This window comes from Quercus robur, chromosome 11 (genome assembly GCF_932294415.1).
Source record: "Quercus robur chromosome 11, dhQueRobu3.1, whole genome shotgun sequence".
Taxonomy (NCBI): domain Eukaryota; kingdom Viridiplantae; phylum Streptophyta; class Magnoliopsida; order Fagales; family Fagaceae; genus Quercus; species Quercus robur.
Window position 1 is genome coordinate 54,498,974 of NC_065544.1, and position 9,372 is coordinate 54,508,345.

General features: G+C 32.1%; 1 pseudogene; it reads left to right on the forward strand.

Annotated features, from left to right (window-relative positions):
* The first annotated feature begins 403 nt into the window (after positions 1-403).
* LOC126705981 (cucurbitadienol 11-hydroxylase-like) lies at positions 404-6,450 on the forward strand (annotated as a pseudogene).
* The last annotated feature ends 2,922 nt before the right edge of the window (positions 6,451-9,372 follow it).

Sequence of the window (9,372 nt, forward strand, 5' to 3'; positions counted from 1 at the left end):
TAATAGATCTAACAAAATACATGTGAGGTTCACCTCTATGTGAGAAGGAGGAAACATGCATCCAATACATGGTGTATTTTCTATTGGTCACCGGAAGAGGCTAGCAAGTAACAACAAAGCTTAACAGGTTGTAGTAACAGTTGAAAGTCATAGAGGAAATTGATATTTTATATGAATTATTTGAAAATAAAGATGATGTAATGGCTTACAGATCAAAATGCAAATATAATCTTAATATAGTTGACCAAAGCATCATTAATTAATCAAGTACTCTATATTGATGTACGTCTCAAAATACAAGTACTCTATATTAAAAGAGTTTATTAATTATGACCGGGTTGATTAAGTAGAATTGGTATTGTTCCAGAGTTCTCACAAGACTTCTTCACTTGCATATATAGATCCACCAACCAAACCATTACTTGCTTTTAAGGGTTCTACACAATAATTTTAACCAAATTTACAAAAAATGTGGATAATTGGATTATGTATTGTAGCAGTACTGGTCGTATATTTGACTTACTGGCTAAACAAATGGAGCAATCCAAAGTGCAACGGAGTCCTCCCTCCAGGTTCTATGGGTCTACCTCTTATTGGAGAAACCCTTCAGTTGATTGTTCGAAGTGACTCTCTAGACCTCCATGCATTTATCAAAAAGAGAGCTCAAAGGTTGCATGCTAATAATTGTGTCTGTTTATATTGTTTTTATTTTATTTTATTTTTTGAGAAATAATTATAACATGTTGCAAACCTTGCAGTTCGAACTATTTTCCCCCTAAACTCCCAAGCACTTTGTGCATGGAGAGGTGCCAATTAAGCTATAAGACCTTTGACATTTTTTTTTTTTTTTTTTTTTTTTATAACTATAAATGTGTGTGTTTTTATAGTATATATTATTATCTACAAGTTTATATTTATGTATTTAACTATATGTATGCATCTCGTATCAACTTAATACAAGCCTAGCTAATATGGGTAGCAGTGAACTCTTCTTTCTTTTTCTAGTCACAAGCATTAATTGCCCGTTTGGATCCGACTTATTGGCGTCTGCGTTTAGCACTTGTGCATTTTCTCTCTCTCTCTCTCTCTCTCTCTCAACTGCAGTTGTTGACTTTTATCCCATGAACAGTGCACTCGTGCACTGTTCACGAGACCCACAAACTCCACTTTTCAGCCACTTTTTCATTAAAAATTGGTCCTACGACACTATTCACACATTTAAAAATTATTTTGGTACAGTGTTTTCAGTTTTCAATTCTCAGCAAAATAAGTTGTATTCAAACGGACCTTAATTCATCTCATTGTGATACCAATTACTCCAAAAATTCAGTAATTGAAGGCTTAGAGGGTGTTTGGATTGATGAAAACTAAGTTATATAACTCAGTTTTCATCATCCAAAACTCAAAAAATGTGGGGCCCATTGAGTTATAGTTTGTTTAGATAAATTTTTGAGTTAAGTTCTCATCACTCAAAATTCAAAATTTTGAGTTTGAGTGATGAAAATTGAAAACAAATTTTTGGTGTTTTCAGATTCTGGAATATAAGTTATATGGGCAAAGTTGTAAAAAAAGCAAACTTGTGGAACCCATTTTCTTGACTTGTCTCTGTCAAATCAACAGTGCCACACCAACTCTTTTTTTTTTTTTTTTTTCCTTTCTTCTTCACAGTTTCACCGGCTTCTTTTCTCTCTCTCTCTCTCTCTCTCTCTTCTTTTTCTTCTTTCTTTTTCTTTCTTTCTTTATTTCTTCAAACCCACTCCCCCATCTCTTTCTGGTTTTTTTTCTTCTTCTTCTTCTTCTTTCTTTCTTCTTCAGACCCACTCCACCATCTTCTTCAAACCCAAGCTATCTCAATCCCAAAAACACATGGGTACTAATCAAACAGACAAACACAAATCCAAAAGCACAAACCCACAACCATGGCTCCGAATCTTTTTGTTACCTTTGAAACCCAATTCGTCTCAACAATCGGGTCGATTCTTGACAACTCAGCCAAGTTCATGGATTGGTTTTTGAACACATTGAATGGGCCAAGTTTGCTTAACAGAGGGTTTTCAGACCCGCTTTCGGTGAATTGCTTGCTAGGTTTGGACGATGATGGTGTTGTTGGCGGCATGGGAGGGGATTTTTGGCTTATGGGTTTAGTATCTTTTTGGGTTTTGTGATGGGCATGGCACAACAGAAAAATGTGATGGCATGTTACCATTTTGCCAAAAATTGGAGTTAAAGAGTGAAAAATATAACTCAATTTTGGAACCAAACACAAATTTTAGAGAGATTTGAGTTATTGTAGGAATAGAGAAATGGGTTATGGATTATGAGTTTGAGTTATGGGTTTTGAGATATAAGTTTTAAGATATGAGTTATGTGCAATCCAAACAAGCCCTTAGTCACTTTGATATATACACAATAGCCTTATATAGTGTGGGTGGCAATTTAAAAAAGAGATGGAACAATAGGGTGGTTGTCTAGCTTGATTGAACAAAATTGATTCCTGTTGAGAAATTATCCTCTTGTAAGATAAACAAGAACCTTTAGTGTGGCCTAGAACAAAGGTACTTCGATGGTTAGGTCAACACTAAAAATATTCTTAGTTCAAAATCAGTAGAGTAATGATAATTAGAAATCACATATCTTTTCTTTTTTCTTTTTTTTCTTTTTTTATTTTTATTTTAGCACGTTTCAATATATATTGTTTGCTCTTGATGATAGCTCTTTATCATCAGACCAAGACACTAATCGATATTTGGTATAGGCAGGGATTGAACCCCAAATTTCTTATTCAATCATCGGAGACTTTACTAATTGAGCTAACTGGAACCCACTGAAATCACATATCTTGGTTAGTGAAATAAATAAGTCTTTACAGGGCCGGTCCGGCCAAATGAGGTTGACTTTGGTGGGAATGATCCCCTCGAAGCCCTAGTGAAGTAAAGAATTCATATTTAAAAAAATTTTAACTCCAAGTATGTTTGAAGTATTTTTTTTTCTAACTTATTATGTGATGGTTTATAAGATTATCTAAGTGTATTATTTAAATAAGTCACATAATTTATTAAAAATTCATGTAACTAAAACTATATGTGTATAGTCTCTTTAATCATCACATCATATAGAACTAAATTAAAATAACTTAATTTATATATATATATATATATATATATATATATATATATATATTTTAAGACCAATGAGAAATTAAGATATCATGCATGTATATATTGAGTTCTATTTTAATGTAAGAGAATTCACAAAAACAATGATATATTCACAAAAACTATTTATTTGTTAAGGATTTTTTTGTGTGGCTTAAATAAGACTTTTTGCAAAATTTTGTTCAAAGTTAAAATTACTGGTAAAAAAAAAAAAAAAAAAAAAAAAAAAAACCAAAACAAAACAGTTAGATAGAAAATAAATAAATCTTACCTAAATTTATGTTGTTATGTAATCATCTCAAATGTTTTTTTGGTTATTAAAAAATATTTTATGAAGGAGAAAAAAATATTACATAAATTATTTGAGGTCTTATTAGCTTTTATTTAGTATCACAACTTTTGAATGATAATAATATTTTTCTTCTTTTTCTCTATTGTCAAAACTCTAGCTTTGCTATTTTCACTTTTTCCGCCTACCTTCATTTATTTTTTTATAGGTCCTGAACCTTAAAAACGTTGTAAGAATTGGAAAATTTTCATTTTATTTTTGAATTTTGACATATGAAAAAGATAATAGTGTATTTATTATAAGTATTATAGAAAAAAAAATTAGAATAAGTCTAGTGACACAACTTGCTAAACTAGCAAATTATGGGTGATGAAATTTTAAAAAGTAATATTAATAGTAAGATGTCAAAGTAATTGTTTACCAATCTACATACCGCTGATACCTTGCTATCTCAACAAGTTGAGAAATAAGTTGTATCTATAAAAATAGTTTAAAAAAATTAATATATCAATAAGAAATGTATGAAAAAAAATTCACAAAAAATCAAATTATAATTCTTCATTTTTTTTTTCCCTCTCTTAGATATGGACCAATATTTCGAACTAGTTTGGTTGGTCGGCCTGTAGTACTATCAACAGATCTTGAATTCAACCGCTACATCGTTAAACAGGAAGGGAGTTGAGTAGAAATGTGGTACTTGGATACATTTGCCAAGTTTTTAGGGATGGAAGGCGAAAATAGGATGAGTGCACTTGGTAATGTCCACAAGTACATAAGAAGCATCACATTGAATCACCTTGGTGCTGACGCCGTTAAGGAAAAGTTGCTTCCTCAAATGGAAGAAATTGTTAACAAAGCCCTACAAACATGGTCAAGTCAGCCTTCAGTTGATATGAGAGATGCTGCTTCTAAAGTAATTTTCAACTTTCCCTTGATATAGACACATTTCCTTCTCAGTGTGCTGCCCTTTGGGTTATGACACATCTATGTTTCTTGGATATTGCAGATGCTTCTTGATTTCAGTGCGAGGATATTCTTTAGTTATGATGCAGAAAAACTATTACAGCTAAAACTGAGTGAAAAGTTCGCTAATACCTTAGGATGTTTCATGTCATTTCCCTTGAATATCCCTGGTACAACATACCATAAATGTTTAAAGGTAATCAAAATAACGAGAAATGTTAAACTTTCCCAAATATTTACTCAGATATATAAATATTAAATTTTACTTTTCATTTTCTAGTCACAAAAAGAAGCAATGAGCATGTTGAGGAAAATAGTAAAAGAGAAGATCACTTCACCTGAAAAAAGATCTGAAAATTTGCTTGATCAAGCTATAGATGACATGGAAAAGGAGGAGTTCTTGTCAGAAGACTTTATCGTAAAACTGCTTTTTGCGATCTTATTTGCTAGCTTTGAGACTTCAGTATCAGTATTATTAGCTTTGAAGCTTCTTGCAGAGCATCCTGCAGCTTTACAAGAGTTGACGGTATGTAAATGTACAAGAACATTTTTTTTTTTTTGCCCACAATCTATATATATGTTATGTTGTACAGTAATGATGTAACCTAACACTAATCATGTATCATTTATTAGGATGAGCATGAGGCAATTCTCAAGAATAGAGAGAATCCAAATTCCGTACTCACATGGGATGAATATAAGTCGATGACTTTTACATTTCAAGTGGGTTCTACAATCTCTACATGTTCTGGTCTCTCTTGGAGTTGTTTGATGAATTCAATTATCTTATAAAAACAAAAATTTTGGTATGTTGAATTATAGGTAATCAATGAAGTTCTAAGGATGGGAAATGTTTCTCCTGGGTTATTGCGAAAAGCATTGAAAGATATTGAATTTAAAGGTATGTTCTCAAACGCATATATTTGATTCAAAGTCTTCATATATATATGGTTACTAAGAGTAAATGTTTGGCCAAATGTATACAGGATATACAGTTCCGGCTGGTTGGGCCATTATGCTGGTAAATTCTGCTCTTCAGGTAAACCCAAACACATTCAAGGATCCACTTGCCTTCAATCCATGGCGTTGGAAGGTATGTAGTTACAACCTTATTAGAAGAAACAAATGATCCAACCAGTTAATAGAAGTTTTTTTCCCTAATATTATTGCTGTTTATTATGGACACTCTCCTTGACAACATTTTTTATAAATGGAACCAGGATCTTGACCCATTGGTTGTATCTAAGAATTTCATGCCTTTTGGAGGAGGAATTAGACTATGTTCAGGGGCGGAGTATATTAAAGCATTCATGGCTACATTCCTCCATGTTTTGGTCACCAAATATAGGTAATTTGCTCACTTATATAATCTAACTTCTGCAATTGTTGCAAAAAAAATTTCCACGTTTTGTCTTGGGATATTGAAATTGATCTATTCAAAATTCAAATTAAATACAATAAATTTAAATATTTTTTGAAAAAAATTTATTTGATAGTTGGAGGAAGGGGAATTTGAATCCTAAATATCTTCGTTAGAAAGACTAAAGTACCAATTGAGTTAAAAGGTTTTTGACAAATATAAAAATGTATTTAGTTTCACATCATTCAAAACAGTTTTATACAATCTTAATTGTGATATGGATCTATAAATTTAACATGCAACTAATACTTAATATCCCACCACATTGAACATAATCCTCTCTGTATATTTATTAAATTTTTTTATAGGTGGACAAATGTCAAGGGAGGAACCATTGCTCGAACTCCTGCTCTGGAATTTATAGATGGCCTCCAAACTAAATTCTTTGCAAAGAATAATTAAAAGGAAATCCAATTTCAGGCAAAATAATGGATATTTCTATATTGAAATAAGTTTTTTTTTTTTTAGAGAGTTTCAACTTATGGCGTCTACTCCCGATGATTTATCATAAGACCAAGACCAGTTGAAATTCTCTCAAAAAAAAAAAAAAAAAAGATGTTCTAATTTCATGAAAAAGTACATTTTGCTTCTCTTATTGTATTTGTATTTCAGGGTTTTGATTAGATCACTTCCAACAATGCATCATTTATAAAATGTGGACATGGTGTGAAATATTATACAGTTGAATGTGAAATAATAATTCTCTTGTGCTTAATGTAACCTCTCTCTCTCTCTCTCTCTCTCTCTCTCTCTCTCTCTCTCTCTCTCTCTCTCTCTCTTAGAATGTGAAACAAAATCTACTGTTAGCAATTAATATTTTTCATGTGTGAGGAATATGTGCTAGTTTAAGCCATATCATTTTGCAAAAAAAAAAAAATATATATATATATATATATATATATATATATGCAAAGGAAGTGAGATTTTTTATATTTATTAACTTGAATAGCTAATTTAGTACAGTTGGTAAAATATCTAATCTAAGGGTAAAGAAGAATTATAATAGAATGGATGCTATAGGTTCTAATCCCATCATGTATATAAACAATGTGAGGTGCATTTTAATCTTTGGTGAACATGGAAAAGCACATGTCGTAAGTCGTAACATACCGTCTATCATATTATAGATGAATAATGTGAGGCGATACTACAGCCCAACTATACTTATGCTTCATGCAGGAAAAAAAAAATAATAATAATAAAATAAGTTGTTGGTTGGTTTATGGTAGTCTTTTAGAATTTTCAGGAGTCTGGAGCATTCAATATTTGGTTGCAAATAGCTTAAAGAATGATTGTTTAGCTGTTGGGAAATTTAGACCCCAGTTGATAGAATTAACAAGTATTAAACCCAAGTTGTTAATTAGATTTATTATGAATAAAACTTGTTAAAACAAACAAACATTAATATCATGTCAAAATCATGCAGCGGAAAAATAAATAAGACAAGATATGATAACCTATGAAAACCAATGAAACAAACTAGTTTCACAGTAAAAAACCTGTGGGGAAACCTTCCCGAAAAGCAATTCACTATAGTAAAGAGAAGTTTTAGATCTAGTACAAAATTTTTGTCCCTAAACTCTACCATCCTTGTAGATGAACTTACAACAGAAACTTTCTACCACTTCAGAACTTCTGAACTCTTCAATATATGAACGCCACCATTTTTGTTGCATGGATCCCAGTACGTGACTAACCAAAAATGAACGGCTCCTAGTATGTGACTAACACACCAACTTGAAGAAGAAATTGGCTGCAAAGTTCTTCACTTCATCAACAATGAAAATCAAGAAGCACTCGATTACAAAACCCTAAAGCGCAAAGGCGCAGTAGCTTCTTTTAGAGAGAATAAGGCATCGGTCACCTTTTGCATTTGTTCTCCTTGTATTCTCTTATGTGACGGCCTCTAAAATAAACCTTATATATGTTTAGGGTTGTGAAAAAAGAAACCTTACACAAATACATAAGCATGGGTCGAAAATCAGATCTGAAAATTTGAATTCTCGTAACCTCGATAGATACCTCAATAGATAGTATCTGTCAAGCCTCATTAAACCTTGACAGATATCTATTTGTCAAGTAGCTGTCAAGCTATCTGTCCAGCTTTAGTGAATAGCTTTTCTTCACTTATTTCTTGGTCCAATCTTCATGGCTTTAATACTAGACTTGAACAACATGTTTCTTGAAGTATTAAACACATCCTAGATCTACCCAAATACAAGTAAAGTACGTTTTGTCAAAGGATTAGCCAATTACACAATATATGTCCTTAACATTAGCTAAGAGACCTAAAGCAAGACCACTAAACTAAAATGAGTAGATTTTAAAATTCCATAGAACCCATGTGGGAGCGCATCATCTCACACTACACAGGTGGTTCATGCTGCCCATGTGAAGTACACCTCAGCCAAATGAACTAGAGGAGGAGATTTGGAAGTAGCCACCTAGGTTTGGGGTGAAAATTTTTTTTTTTAATAAAAGTCAGAAATTTGCCAAATATGGTTTTGGGATGCGTACGCATACTCAACCATGCGTGTTGAAAACCTACATGTGCATCCCCAACCATGCGTGTGCATCCCCAACCATGTGTACGCATCCTTAGCACAAAAACTTGGAAATTAAACCAAAATTTTACATATTTATGTAATCAGAGAAATTTTAATAGAAAATGAATAAGCATGTTAGAAAACCTAGATTCTAAACTAACATAAAGCAAATAAAACTCTAGTCACCCAACCTTTTTTATTTTCTCTTGCAAGAAAAAGGAAAATATTAATTTCATAAAGACGTTAAGTTGGAGAAAGTCATGGGGATAACGATACAAAATATCAGACTTTAGAACTCCCATAAAACTCCAACAACTGAACATGAAACAAAAAAAAGGGGGACACCCATCTTAAATGAAATGACTTCCCAATCTTCTTGATGTCTACAACTCCAAAATTCAACAGTAACATTCAATATAGGATACCCATTAATCGATTATGTGGATTTTTCCCAATTATTTTATTTTATTTTATTTTTGAGTAGCTAGTTATAGTAAATTCAATTGTGATTTGACCGAGATTTATATTATCTACCCATGATTTGTAAAGTGTCACTTTGTTCACATGAGGTTTGCTCTGTTTGTTGAGTACTTTGAAAAGTTTCACTTTGTCCACATGAGGTTTGCTTCGTTTGTTGTGTACTTTAAAATGTGTTACTTTACCCATCTGAGATTAACTCTGTTTATCTCTCATAACCAACCTATGTTAATACCTGGAGTTTGAATTTAAACTATATGTGTTCAGGCTAGTGAAGAAGCTCCTAGTCTAGCTTAATTTGATTCAGAGTAGGTTTATCATTTCGAGCCCCAACCCAGCGCTATATACATGAAATCTGAATCATCTTAGTCAGTATAATTGCAAAAACTAATCATTGACTAAAAGCAAAATTAATTAATTTTTTGTGCCACTAATCTTAAGCTATATATAATTGGTGGTTAGAGATATCGTGTAGTGTAGCTGCACTCAAAGCTTCCATTTGAATCGTTGACTGATAGTGGA